Source organism: Octodon degus, unplaced genomic scaffold (assembly GCF_000260255.1).
Source record: "Octodon degus isolate 3935 unplaced genomic scaffold, OctDeg1.0 scaffold00033, whole genome shotgun sequence".
NCBI classification, from domain to species: domain Eukaryota; kingdom Metazoa; phylum Chordata; class Mammalia; order Rodentia; family Octodontidae; genus Octodon; species Octodon degus.
This window is the reverse complement of record NW_004524609.1, coordinates 6257810-6270475: the sequence shown is the minus strand read 5'-3', so window position 1 is coordinate 6270475 and position 12666 is coordinate 6257810. Positions and strand designations below refer to the sequence as shown.

The 12666-nt window shown below is 40.1% G+C and overlaps 1 protein-coding gene and 1 pseudogene across 4 annotated transcripts in view; both read right to left on the bottom strand.

Moving 5' to 3' along the window:
* Positions 1-12666, bottom strand: part of Cep112 (centrosomal protein 112) — a 722997-nt gene that overhangs the window by 494134 nt on the left and 216197 nt on the right. The window lies entirely within an intron of this gene.
* On the bottom strand, positions 5099-6896 carry LOC111816487 (annotated as a pseudogene).

Here is a 12666-nt window from a genome sequence, read left to right as displayed (position 1 = left end):
CTGACATTGCCAGTCAAGCGGAAGACCCAGTACTATTATGGGCTACTGGACTCTTTTAGAATATTTTGCTGAGTTAACACACCTATAATATTCAAATGACGGAACTAAAAAAAAAAGGGGGGGTATACAGATCAATGTCCATTTTGTATCAGTGTATTCAAAATGGTTAGGATACATATATAGTTACATTCTCTTAATGAATGAAGGGATTTGTTCTAATAGTGTTTGTAAGTAGGATATCATGTCCGCATCTTGTATAGCAATTAGCCACTAGGAAGAATGTATGCAATATGTGAATTATTGAAACTGTCCTACCAATTTGATTTGAAACTGTCTCATTGCTATTTGTTTCTCAATAAAATTATGGGAAAAAATAAAATTAAAAAAAAATTTCAGGTCTTAGAATGGAACAGATGACTTTTCTCTCTCAGGGTCCAGTCTCATGGGGTCTGGCCTGTCCTGTTGTCATCAAAGAGGGGGAGAAGAGGCTCAGGCTAGGGTAGCCCCAGACAATCAGGATTTTTTGTGTCCTTCGGACAAGGGAGGCATTTATCTTTCCAGTGTCCAACGGTCTGCAGTGAATACATCAGTCAGTTCCAAGGGTATAGGTGCTGTCACCAATTTTAGGTTGTGAGGCGTGTGGCATCCCTTATATTGGTTGCCACGATAGGATTGGCCTTGGCAGGATACTTCAGGAACCGGCTCTCCTATCACTGTAGCCAGAACAGCTTTCTGTTGGACGTTGCAACTTGTTTTATACCTCTGTGTCTCTTTTTCTCTGTCTTGGTTTACAAAAACTTATTGAGCAATCTGAAGTAACTGGGTGCATTCATGCCAGCAAAGCCATCAACCTTGTGGAGTTTTTCCTACTGTCAGCGGCAGACTGGGCAACAAAGGCAGCATTGACAACCTGCTGATTTTGAGGTACTTCTGGGTCAAAGGGTGTACAGACCCTGTGGATTTCACAGTCATAAATTTGGCTGGACATTAATTGGGTTCTTTTGGGTGACTATGGTTATTCTGAAAATGTTTATTGGCCTTTGTCTTCTTCCTTTAGTCCTGTGCGGAGGACTATACAGTAGATGTAGACCTAGGGGTGCAGCTAGAGCAGGTAAACAGAGACAGGTTCTGAGACAGCTTGACGGCAGTGAAGCGAGTGGCATCCTGGAATGGGGGGGCTAGCGACAGTTCCAGCTACAACAGCAGCAGCCTTGGCTGCAGCAGCAACTCTGGGCATAAGCTGGGCCCTTCTCATGGACTGTCCCAGGTGCACCGGGTGCTGCAGCCATACCCAGGGAGCCTGGTGGTGCCAAACCACCACCCCCAAACACACACTCCATTCAGCACAGCGCTGTGCCTCTATCCTCTTCAGGCATGCCACATCCTGGCAGGCAGGTCCGTGTTGGTCTCCACCCTCTGGCAGGTGGGCACCAGGGCCACAGTTTCATGTAGTATTTTTACTTTAGGCAGCGCTGCTAGCTGAAGCAGCAGCACTTGGATTGGCTGAGGGGGGCATGGAGGCTGGCTGGGCAACTTGAGGCTTGCAACAGTAATGAGGCAGATTGGACTCGGGGTCCTCAGGTGAGACAGGATAAAGCTTGTCTGATTTGTGACAGGTTTTATTTTTACTTTTTAGTCATCAGGGAATCTTCTCTGGAAGTTTCTTAGCATGCAATCTGAGCTCGTGCATTTACTCTGGCTGGTACCCACTCTATCTTCTGCGGTGCATGTGAGCACCCTTGGATGACAACAGAACAGACCAAGGGCAAGGGCCCTGCAGAGATAAACCATTTAACCGCCAGCCTGGCTGCCTGCCTCTCTCACAGCAATGCTGTGACCATGGACTATGGAGAAGCATCAGTAGGTACTCTGTTCTGCCTTTAATAGACACATAGAGAACTGCACCCTGGGCCCAGCCAAGCTCCATAGCACTGCGGTCCCAATGGGGCCATGGAGCCCAGACAGAATTCTACTGCTTTTGCTGTGCATTCTGAACAGTTACACAATCAATCAGCAGACACTCAGGGTTTAAACATTCCAGCTTCTTTTCCCTTGCAGGTGGCCTTAACTAACAACTAATAAGAGGTGATCAGTCTTTCCTTCTGCCCAGATATGGGCAGGACTAATAGACTGACAGACTGACTGAGGTACTTAGGCAGGACTGAGTAACAGACTGATGGACTTACTGGGGTAGGCCTCAGGTCTTACCTTATGTGAAGACTGTCTTTTCTTCTTCTTTGGGCCAAATAAGAGCTGTTAGCACCAAACAAGGGCCCCCAATCCTGGCCCCTGGAGGAGATTCCATGAAGGTCTGGAGGGCATACCTTCCCATCAAGGAGCCTGAAGGGGTTCCCATGTTGGCCACCAGACCTCAGCAGGTAACCTAAGCAGTCAGCAGGTCTTCACAGTTGTTGAACCAAGAAATGTTACAAAAAATGGGCCAAATACAGGGGGAAAAGGTTTAGGAAGCAGTTTGTTACATCGGTGAGCTTCTGACTAGGACCTCTCTGAAAGAGCTAAAGCCCCACCAGGTGAGGTTTTGGGACTTTTAAAGGAATAGTGATCAGGGAGGAACATAGTCAGATTTGGCAAACACGGTTGTAGGGCTGAGTAACAACGTGGGTTGCTGAAGGAGTTTGAACATCTCAAGTTACACTGTAAGGCTATGAGTTATATCAAGCACATGCTTTTTAAATATATGTTTGAGTACAGGGTCTACAGGGTCTCACTGCACAGATGGGACTCTTAGTGATCCTCCTATTTTCAGCCTCTCAAGTGCTGGGATTACAGGCGCATGCCACCACACCCAGTCTTAATCACCACCTCAGCATGCCCCAGGGGCAGCACAGCATGCTGGGGATCAAACCCAAATCCCTGTGTCTGTCTAAGCAGGCACTTTAATCCACTGAGCTATCTGGCTGGCTCATTTTTTTTTTAATTTTTTAAAAAAAATTTTCCAAGCACATACTATACAAAGGAAGAAATGCCCTGTTATCCTGTTATCAGTCCTGCCAGACATGTCTTCCCTCTTGGAGGGTATCCTGGTCAGGTTTTTATTTAAAATTTTAGTTTCTACTTTCAATACAAGTAATAAGATATAGGGACAATTAAACAGAATCATAAGTGAGTCTAAAAAAGACATTAATAACAAGGGAAGAGATGAATAAAATAGTGCAAAACATGCAGGACTAGCACAGAACAGGATTAAAGATGAGAAAAGGGTTCCATATAGCAATTCCAGAGAGTAAAACTTCTAACCAAGCAATAGGCAGCAGAAATGACTGATGTTAGGACAGAGTCTCAGAATTAGAAGAAAAAGCTATTTTCAGTGACCAATTAATGAGACAGCTTAAAAATATGAACAAGAAGAGGCTCCAACAGCTTCTAGATGATGCAAAGAAGACTAATATGAAATTAATTGGAATTGGTGAAAAATCAAGTGAATAGCACAAATGGCATTAAAACTGCTTGCTGAAATAATAGCTAAACTTTTTCTAAATAAGGTTAAAGAATTCAACATACAAATAAGTGATACATTCAGAACTACAAATAGCCAGGATCAAAAAAGAACCACTCTAAGACATATTACAGTCAAAATTCCAGAAGTGCAGCACAAGAATAGAATCTACAAAGCAGGGGCTGGGGAGATGGCTCAAGAGCATAAGCGCTTGGCTGGCGAGTGCAAGGGCCTGAGTTCAATCCCACCCTCAAAAAAAAAAAAAAAAAAAAAGAAAGAAAGAAAAAGAATCTACAAAGCAGCTAGAGAAAAAGCAATTAATCGTATGTAAAGGAAAACCCATTTAAATTTCAGCAGCCTTCTCAGCAAAACCCGTAATCCAGAAAAGCTTGAAATGAAATGTTTCAAGCACTGAAAGTAAACAATTTCCAACTCATGCTGACATATCCAAAAAATCTTTCAGAATTGATGGAAAATAAGATACTTTCATAATAAATAGCACTAAGAAAATCTTGACCACTAAACCAACATTCCAAAAAAAATTCTCAAGGATACCCTAGAAAAAAACGATGAAGGTAACTATGAAAAGCATGTATATACCAAGTAGGGAAAAGCAAGTAATTGACAAGAGGAAAATAATGCACTGACAGGATTAAATAAACACTTATCAATAATAAATCTCAATGAAAATGGCTTCAATTTCCAAACCACAAGACACAGACAGGCAAAATGAATCAAGAAACAAAGCCCAACAGTATACTACATACAAGAAATACATTTAATCCAAAAAGAAACCCACAAGCTATTTTTTTTTCCTGAAGACATTTATTACCATCCAAACATTGTGAACAGGGACAGGCATAATCCCTTATTTCCCTAGGATCCACATTTTCAGTGCTTTCTAGAGATCAATCCTTCCTAGAGATCCATCTTGTTCCACCTGGGAACAAGAGTTCAGAGCTCTGTGCATCATTTTTGGATATGGAAGAAAGCCTCAATCTGTCCAAAGAATAGAATGATTACACACTCATTTCAACTGCCAGTGTCTAGACTCACCCACAAGTTTTTCATTAAGTTTCCCTTAAGTCTCCATTTCCTTTTTGTCTGAGGTCACATATCATGTGATTTGCCAATGGGCACTCCTGCCAGGCCACTGACATGTATTATTGTGACTGACCTGGATGTTCACGGATTCCCAGCCAGAGGACTGTAACCTATACCTTGTTGACCACTAGGCTGGTTTCTCAGGAAATCTGGCCCCTCTTTGGTCTCGAGGGCGTTAGGAACCTCAATGCTTCTGCAGTCCCAAGTGAAGAAAGAGTAGAAGATCCCATGAATTCCCAAAATTGTTGGAACATTATATAGTAAGGCACCCAAACTACATATGGGGTACACATATCAAGAAAGTGGGATGGAATGGACTAAATACAAGTGTCCCTGATCTGGTTACCTCAAACCTTACAACTGCAAACAACTCCTCTTTAGTTTTACAACAATCATTTGCTGTCTCTGCATTACCCTCAAGATGAGCCCTCATTTCCTCTCGGAAAACAAAGTGGTCATTCGGTCAAAGAATGCAAGCCAGCTCTTGACAACCTTTAAATACCACCTAACCTAGGACAAAAAGAAATCCCATTATTTCTAACCCATGTGAGTTTTCTGATGACTCATAAGGCGCGAACTCTGAGAGAAGCTTTCTCCACATTCAGAACACTTATAAGGTATCTTTCCAGTATGGGTTCTTAGGTGACAAATCCGATTAGAGTTGTGAGAGAAACTGTTTCCACATTCATGACAGGTATAGGGTTTTTCTCCTGTGTGAATTCTCTGATGCCTAATTAAGTTGGATCTATGACAGAAGTTTTCTGCACAAAGGGTACATTTGTATGGTTTCTCTCCTGTGTGCGTTCTCTGATGTCTGGTGAGGTGCATACCCTGCCGGAAGCTTTTCCCACAAGTTGAACATTCAGAGTTTCTTCTCTGCTCTGTGGGTTCCTTGGTTTGTAAGAAAGGGGGTACCATTATTTATGGCCACCCCATTCTCTGAGAAGGGGTTGAGTCTCTCTCATGGGTTCTTTCATGAATGATAAGGTGAGAACTCCGAGAGAAACTTTTCCCACACTCAGCACACTTATAGGGCCTCTCTCCTGTGTGGATCCTCTGGTGTCAAAGAAGGTTGGAGCTACAAAAAAGATCTCCCCACACTCAGAGCACTTGTAGGGCTTCTCCCCAGTGTGTGTCCTCTGGTGCCTATGGAGGTTGGAGTTGTAAGAGAAGCTTTTTCCACATACATTGCATTGATAGGGCTTCTCACCTGTGTGGGTGCGCTGATGGCAAGTCAGATGGGTATTCTGACTGAAGCATTTCCCACATTCTAGGCACTTATGGGTCTCCTCTCCCAGATGTGCTCTATGCAGTGAAAAAAAATGTGGGTGTCCACTAAAGATTCCACTGCACTCCACATCCATACATGGTCTTTCTGCTGCATGTATTCTCTGATGTCTAATTAGGTTTGAGTTGTTAGAGAAGTTCTTGCCACATAGGGGACATAAATGAAGTTTTTTTTGGCTGCAGTTCCTTTGGTGGCCCCAGTTCTCTGCAACTTGTGGCTCCTGCTAAGGACTGCTCCATTTGATCTTCCAGAGGAAGTTCCCAATGCCCTTTTGCCCTTTCATGAGGCCAGCCCTGCTCAGGACTCCAGGGAACCTCCCCTCTGTTGTGGCCAGAGAGCAGCACCTGGGGGTGAGTGTTCTCAGGGGAAATAGGCTGAATATTTCCTTCTTGGTTGTCAAATTTCTCCTCCCCTGGAGCTGGGCTCCTGGGACTCCTGTCCTCCTTACAACTCTGGATATTGGGATCCCATGGTTTTTCTCCTTGTCCCACCTGGGTGCTTAAGGCCTCCTGACTAGAAATGTGAGGCCCCAGTGAGTCCACAGTCTCATAACTCTCTTGCACTGTGTCCCTGGAGAGGGTTCTTACTAGGGTTCTGATGCCCCTACTCCTCGTGGGAGATGTACATTGCCATGTCCTCTAAGCTCTCAGGCAACTGTTGCCTCAGTCTCCCAAGCTCTCTCTGCATATCCTCCACAAGGGTCACTGCTTCTTCACCACTCTCCGGATGTAGTTCTTGCACCCTGCTCTGGATCTCTTGGGGCAGGATCGTCAAAAACTGCTCCAGCACCAGCAGCTCCAGGATGTGCTCTTTGGTGCGCATCTCGGGCTGTAGCCACCCATGGCAAAGCTCCTGGAGGCGGCAGAGGGCCTCCCAGGGACCAGCAGCCTCTTGGAAGCGGAACCTTCTGAAGCACAGATGGGAGGCCTCGGGGCTGGGCCCAGGGTCAGGGGTAGGTAGCTCCTGGGCCCAGGCGCAGTCCTCCTCAAGTTTCACTATAAGGAGAACTTCCTGTTCCTGAAAGCCCAGGAATGCCGCTATCGCCATACCAAAAAGCGCCTTGGCCCAAAAACAGCTGCACCCTTCTTAGAAGGCACCCGGGACTTTCTGCAAGAATGGACGGCTTCAGCCGGAGTCAAGTGGTCCAGAGTTCTAAATCCTGGAGGAAGACCCTATCTCAGAGCTCTGGCCTCCGCCGGCCCCCACTGCCGCAACTTATTCCCGGGTCTTGGACCCTTGTAGACTCCCCACAAGCTATTTTTTAAAATGCAGGCAAAGCCATCTTATATTCAGAGAAAAACAGCTCAAAAGTGTCAAAGAAGGCCACTACATATTGGTTAAGGGAACAATCCAATAAGGATTGTTGGATCATTGAAAGAGGAAACACATCATTATGGAGAGCTTGGATTGTAACTTGTTCTCTGAGTGTTCTTCAAGATGAGCCAAAATGTTATCAACTTTAACTTGATTAACAAGCAATGTCTTGTAATATAAGTAGTATGTGACATCACATATCACAAGATCACAACTAAGCCAGTGAATCATTCTCTCCCCTCTCCTCTCTTCCCCCCCCCACCAACCGCTTGTGAGTGAATGTCTCCTAATGATACAGAGGTCATAGGAGGCAGAGAGGGGAGACAAAGGTAGAAAAAAACCTCCATTTCCAATGAAATTAGGGAGATGTGTAAAATGTAGGAAACAGTGTAAAATTTGGTAGAAAAGTACAACCCAAATAAGAAAACAATAACACTGACAGTGATGAATCTGTTTAACAATGCAATGTCACATTTCTGAAAAATGCTCCCAAAAAGGCAAAAGTAAGTATCATTGGATAGTTTCCTTGTTAAAGCTGCAGAACAAGAAAAAGATTCCATTGAGTCAATAGGTGCAATTCCACTAGTGATAGTGAAATTCATCCTACACAATAAAATGTCTTATGTTCCTTACACCAGACAAGAAGGTTTTTAAAAGTAAGTGCAAGTTAATTTCTTTTTCTTTATAGTTAGTACTTTATTATTTTGTATTATATTACACTGTTGTAATACCTTTGTATGAATATTTTGGGGTTGTGAGTTTCCACTATTTCTTATGGGGAAATTTACTTTGACATGCAAAGTGTTTTGGATTACAAGCATGTTCAAAATGAATTACACATGCAAGTCAAAGTTTTACTGTATGCATGAAACAATGGTGTACCCAATTTCATAAAACAAGTACTACTAGACAAAACTCCCCACAGTAATCAGAGTTGAACAAAACCTTTGAACAAATGGTCTTAATAGATATCCACATGATGTTCCACCCAACAACAACCAAACACATATTTTCAGTAGATTGTGAAAATTTCTCAAGAACAGACCATATACCAGCCAATAAATCAGTCTAAGTAAATGTAAAACAACTGAAATTACACCACATGGATTATTGGACTATAAGGAATGAAATTAGAAATCAATAATAGAAGAAAACACAGAAAGTATGCAAATGTATGGAAACTAAACAACACATTATAGAAGAAACTAAGGAAGAAATAACAGTTTCTAGAATTAAATGATAATGCCAATACAACATATCAGAACTTATGGGATACAATGAAAGCTGTCCTAAGAGAGAAATTTATAGCTGTGAATGCCCACATCACAAAAACACAAACAATCTAAATAAACAACACTTCACATTAAGGTTTAAAACAAACAAGAACAATTCAAACACAAAGCTAGTACGAGGAAGGGAATTATAAAAAACAGACCAGAAATCAATGGAATTAAGACCAAAACAAACAATAAAAGAAAGAGTAAATTAATATATCCTGGCTATTTTTCTCTCATTACCAGACAAAACATCTGATGCAGAAATAAGGGAGAAAAGTTTTATTTAGCTCATAGTTTGTGGAGGTTTCAGTCCATACTCAGCTGGCTCCAACATAGAGTGGTACATGGCAGAGGACCTCAGTTCATGGTGGCAGAAAACAGGAAAAGCAACAAGAGCAAAAAGGGAGAAATGAGCAGAAGCAAGCTTCTTTCCCTCCCTACTATAGTAGCCCTTCACTATTTCATGGTTCAACTTTTACAGACTCACTGTTTCACAGGTTTTCAAAAATATTAATCTAAATTATTTATCATGGATTTTTGCATTATCACAAGATTTTGCAGTACTGTACAGTATAATATGTTGTTAAAATTACATAAGGTTACAAATTTAGAAAATAGTTAAGAACATTAGAAGTGTTTTTTAAAGTGTGGGAACAGTTTATAAGAGTATGGGAAGTTTATAAAGCCTTAAAATATATATAAATACTAAAATAAATAGAACATTGCTACTTCGTTGATTTTCACTTATCATGGGGTGTCTGGAATGTAACTTCCATGACAAATAAGGGACCACTGTATTTGTGGGCAGATGTAGCACTCATACCCATAATCCCAGCATTAAATCACGAATCAATCAAAAAACTCTAGAAACCCACCCCATGACTGTATGAGGCTATAGATGGATATATAAAAACACTAATTATAACACAAAAGATGGTTCTTTGAAAGAATAAACCAAATATTTTAAAAACCTAAGGCAATCTAACAAAAAAAACTACAAAGGAAGTTCTAAAAACCATACTCTTCAAGCTTTTTCATGAAATAGAAAAGGAAGGAGCACTCCCAAAGTCATTTCTAGAAGCTATTACCCTGATTACAAAACCAGACATGAATCCAACAACCAAAAAAGAGAACTATAAATCAATGATCAATCTCTAATGAATACATACTAAAAAATCCTCAACAAACTACCAGCAAACAGAATGTAGCAAATAGTAAAAAAGACCACACATCATGACCAAGGAGACTTCATCCCAGGAATGCAAGGATGGCTTAACACACTCAAATCAATAAATGTAATACACCATATTAATAATTCAAACGATCATCTCCACAGTTACAGAAAAACTCTTTGACAAATTAGAGCATACTTTCACGATAAAAACCAACTGAAAGGGCTGGTCAGATAGCTCAACAGACTAAAGCACCTGCTTTGCCAGAGGGCGGCAGCCAGGGTTCGATCCCCAGTGTGCGGTGCTGGCCTCACCCCTGTGGTGCACTGAGACAGCGATTGAGACTGAACATGATGGCACATGCCTGTATCCCAGCACTTGGGAGTCTGAGAACAGGAGAACCACTACAAGTCCGATCTACATTGTGATACCCTGCACACCCTATACACCCTGTAGACCCTGTCCTAAATTCATATAAAAAAAACTAAGAACATGTGTATACAATGGCCTCATCTCAATTTGAAAAAAGCCATGTATGGCAAGTCTACTGCTAGTATCATATTAAATAGGCAAAAACTGAAAGCTTTCCCTCTAAAATCAGGAACAAGATAAAGATGTCCCCTGATGCCTCTCCTATTAAACACATTACTCAAAAAATTAGCAAGGACAATTAGATAAGAGAAAGAAATAAAAGGGATATATATAGGAAAGGAGGAAGAAGTCAAATTATTATTATCTCCATATGACATGATCCTCTACATAGAAGATCCCCAAAATTGACCAAGACTCCTAGACTTAACAACCAAATTCAGTAATCTAATAGGATAAAAAAAAATCAACACACAAAAATCAATAGCATTCCTATATACTAATAAAGAACCCACAGGAAAGAAATTATGGAAAAAATACTTTTCACAATATCACCAAGAAAAATGAAATACTTAGGAATTACCCTAAGGTAGTGAAAGACCTCTACAATGAAAACTAAAGTAAGTTAATACTATAGAAAATTAACGGAAATTAAAGAGGACATCAGAAAATGAAAATACATCCACTGTTCCTGGACAGGTAGAACCAATATAGTCAAAATGGCCATACTTCCAAAATTCATGTACAGATTTCACATAGTTTCACTCCAAATTCCAACACTATCCTCCACAGAATTGAAGAAAACAATTCCAAAATTCATATGGAACCAGAAGAGACCCAGAATAGCAAATGCAATCCTTGGTAAAAGAGCAAAGCAGGAGGCATCATAATTCAAGAATTTAAGCTATATTACAAAATTACTGTGATAAAAACAGCAATTGTACTGGCACCAAAAAAAACAAAAATGAGAATCAATAGAACAGAATATGGGAATAATGTCAAGTATATTCAACTATTTGATCTCAACCAAACAACCAAAAACACAAACTAGAGGAAAAATACTTTCCTAAATAAAGGGTGTGGGGGAAACTGTCTATCCACATGCAGAAGATTGAATCTACACACATATCTCTCACATGTAATAAACTAAAATCAAATTTCTAAATATTAAACCAGAAACTACCTGTTGGAAGACAAAATAAGTAAAACTTCTGAAGTCAAAGGCACACCTAAAGACTTTCTGCATAAGATACCAGCTGCACAGGAAAGAGTTACAAAATCAACAAATGGGATTATATTAAATTTAAAAAGCTTCTGCACAGCAAAAGAAACAACAAACAGAGTGAAACAAAAACCTACTGCGTGGAAAAAAATTGCCAGCAATTGCTCAGACAGAGGACTATTTATAATATATAAACAACTCAAAAAATTAAACGTCCAAAATAAAAGAACCAACCAAAATATTGACAAGCAAGTGAATAGGTTTTTCACAAAAGAAGTACAAATGTCTGATGAATACGTGAAGAAATATTTAACACTAGAGAAATGCAAATTAGAACAAAATTGAGATTCCATCTTATCCCAGAAAGAATGACTGCCATCCAGAAATCAAATAAAAACATGCTCTAGAGGCTGTGGGGAAGTAAGAACCCTTCTGCACTGTTGGTAGGAATGTAAAATAGTGCAACCACTACAGAAATCAGTATGAAGATTCTTCAAACTATTAAAACTAGAAATTTCACTTGAGCCAGCTAGTCCCCTTCTAGGTATCTTCCCAAAAGAGTTAAAGATATCATATTATAGAGCAATATGCACGCCCATGTGTGTAGCAGCAAATTTCATGCAAACTAAGTCTTGGATGTAGCCCACATATCCATCAACAGACAAATGAACCAAGGAAATGCATTTACACACCACAGAATGCCACTCTGCCACAAAGAAAGATAAACTAGATTATTTTGTAGGAAAATGCATGCATCTTGAGTCCATAATGTTAACTGAAATACATCAAGAGTCAAAAGAAAGATAATAAAAGTTAGGAAACAGGTCATCCTCATGCACTGTACTTCTGTAGTAGTGAACCACAATTTGCAAAATAAGTTTAAATCTTAATATTTAACATTAGTATATGTACTGTCAAAGTAAGCATTAAAAATTACATTAAAACACATTGTATATTTCAGCTATGCTTTTCTAACAACATATACAAGAATTAGCTCAAAATATTTCAAAGCCTTATAAAACTATCACATGAAAACAGAAGGCAAAAGTTCCACGATGGATTCAGCAATGATTTATTATGTATGACACCAAGGCATAGGCAAGACAAGAAAAAAATGAGACTGCATGAAAATTCCAAGCACTGTGCATCAAAAGACAAACCACAAACAATAGAAAATACTTGCAGAACATACATATGTATCTCATAAGTGATACATATATCTATCTCCTAACACTCAACAAAATAACAATCTGATTCAAAAATGGACAAAGGAAGGCAATTTTATGTCTTTTTTAAAAATTGTCTTACTGTATTAAATTGCCTATCCTGAGAAAGATTGTAAAATTCACCGGATTACTAGCAGGATTCTTGGGACAAAACAATGTTAAGTACTCTACTAATAAAAGCCTAGAATCTCAATGCAGCCACATGCCATATCATCAATGTGTCAAACCTTGACATCA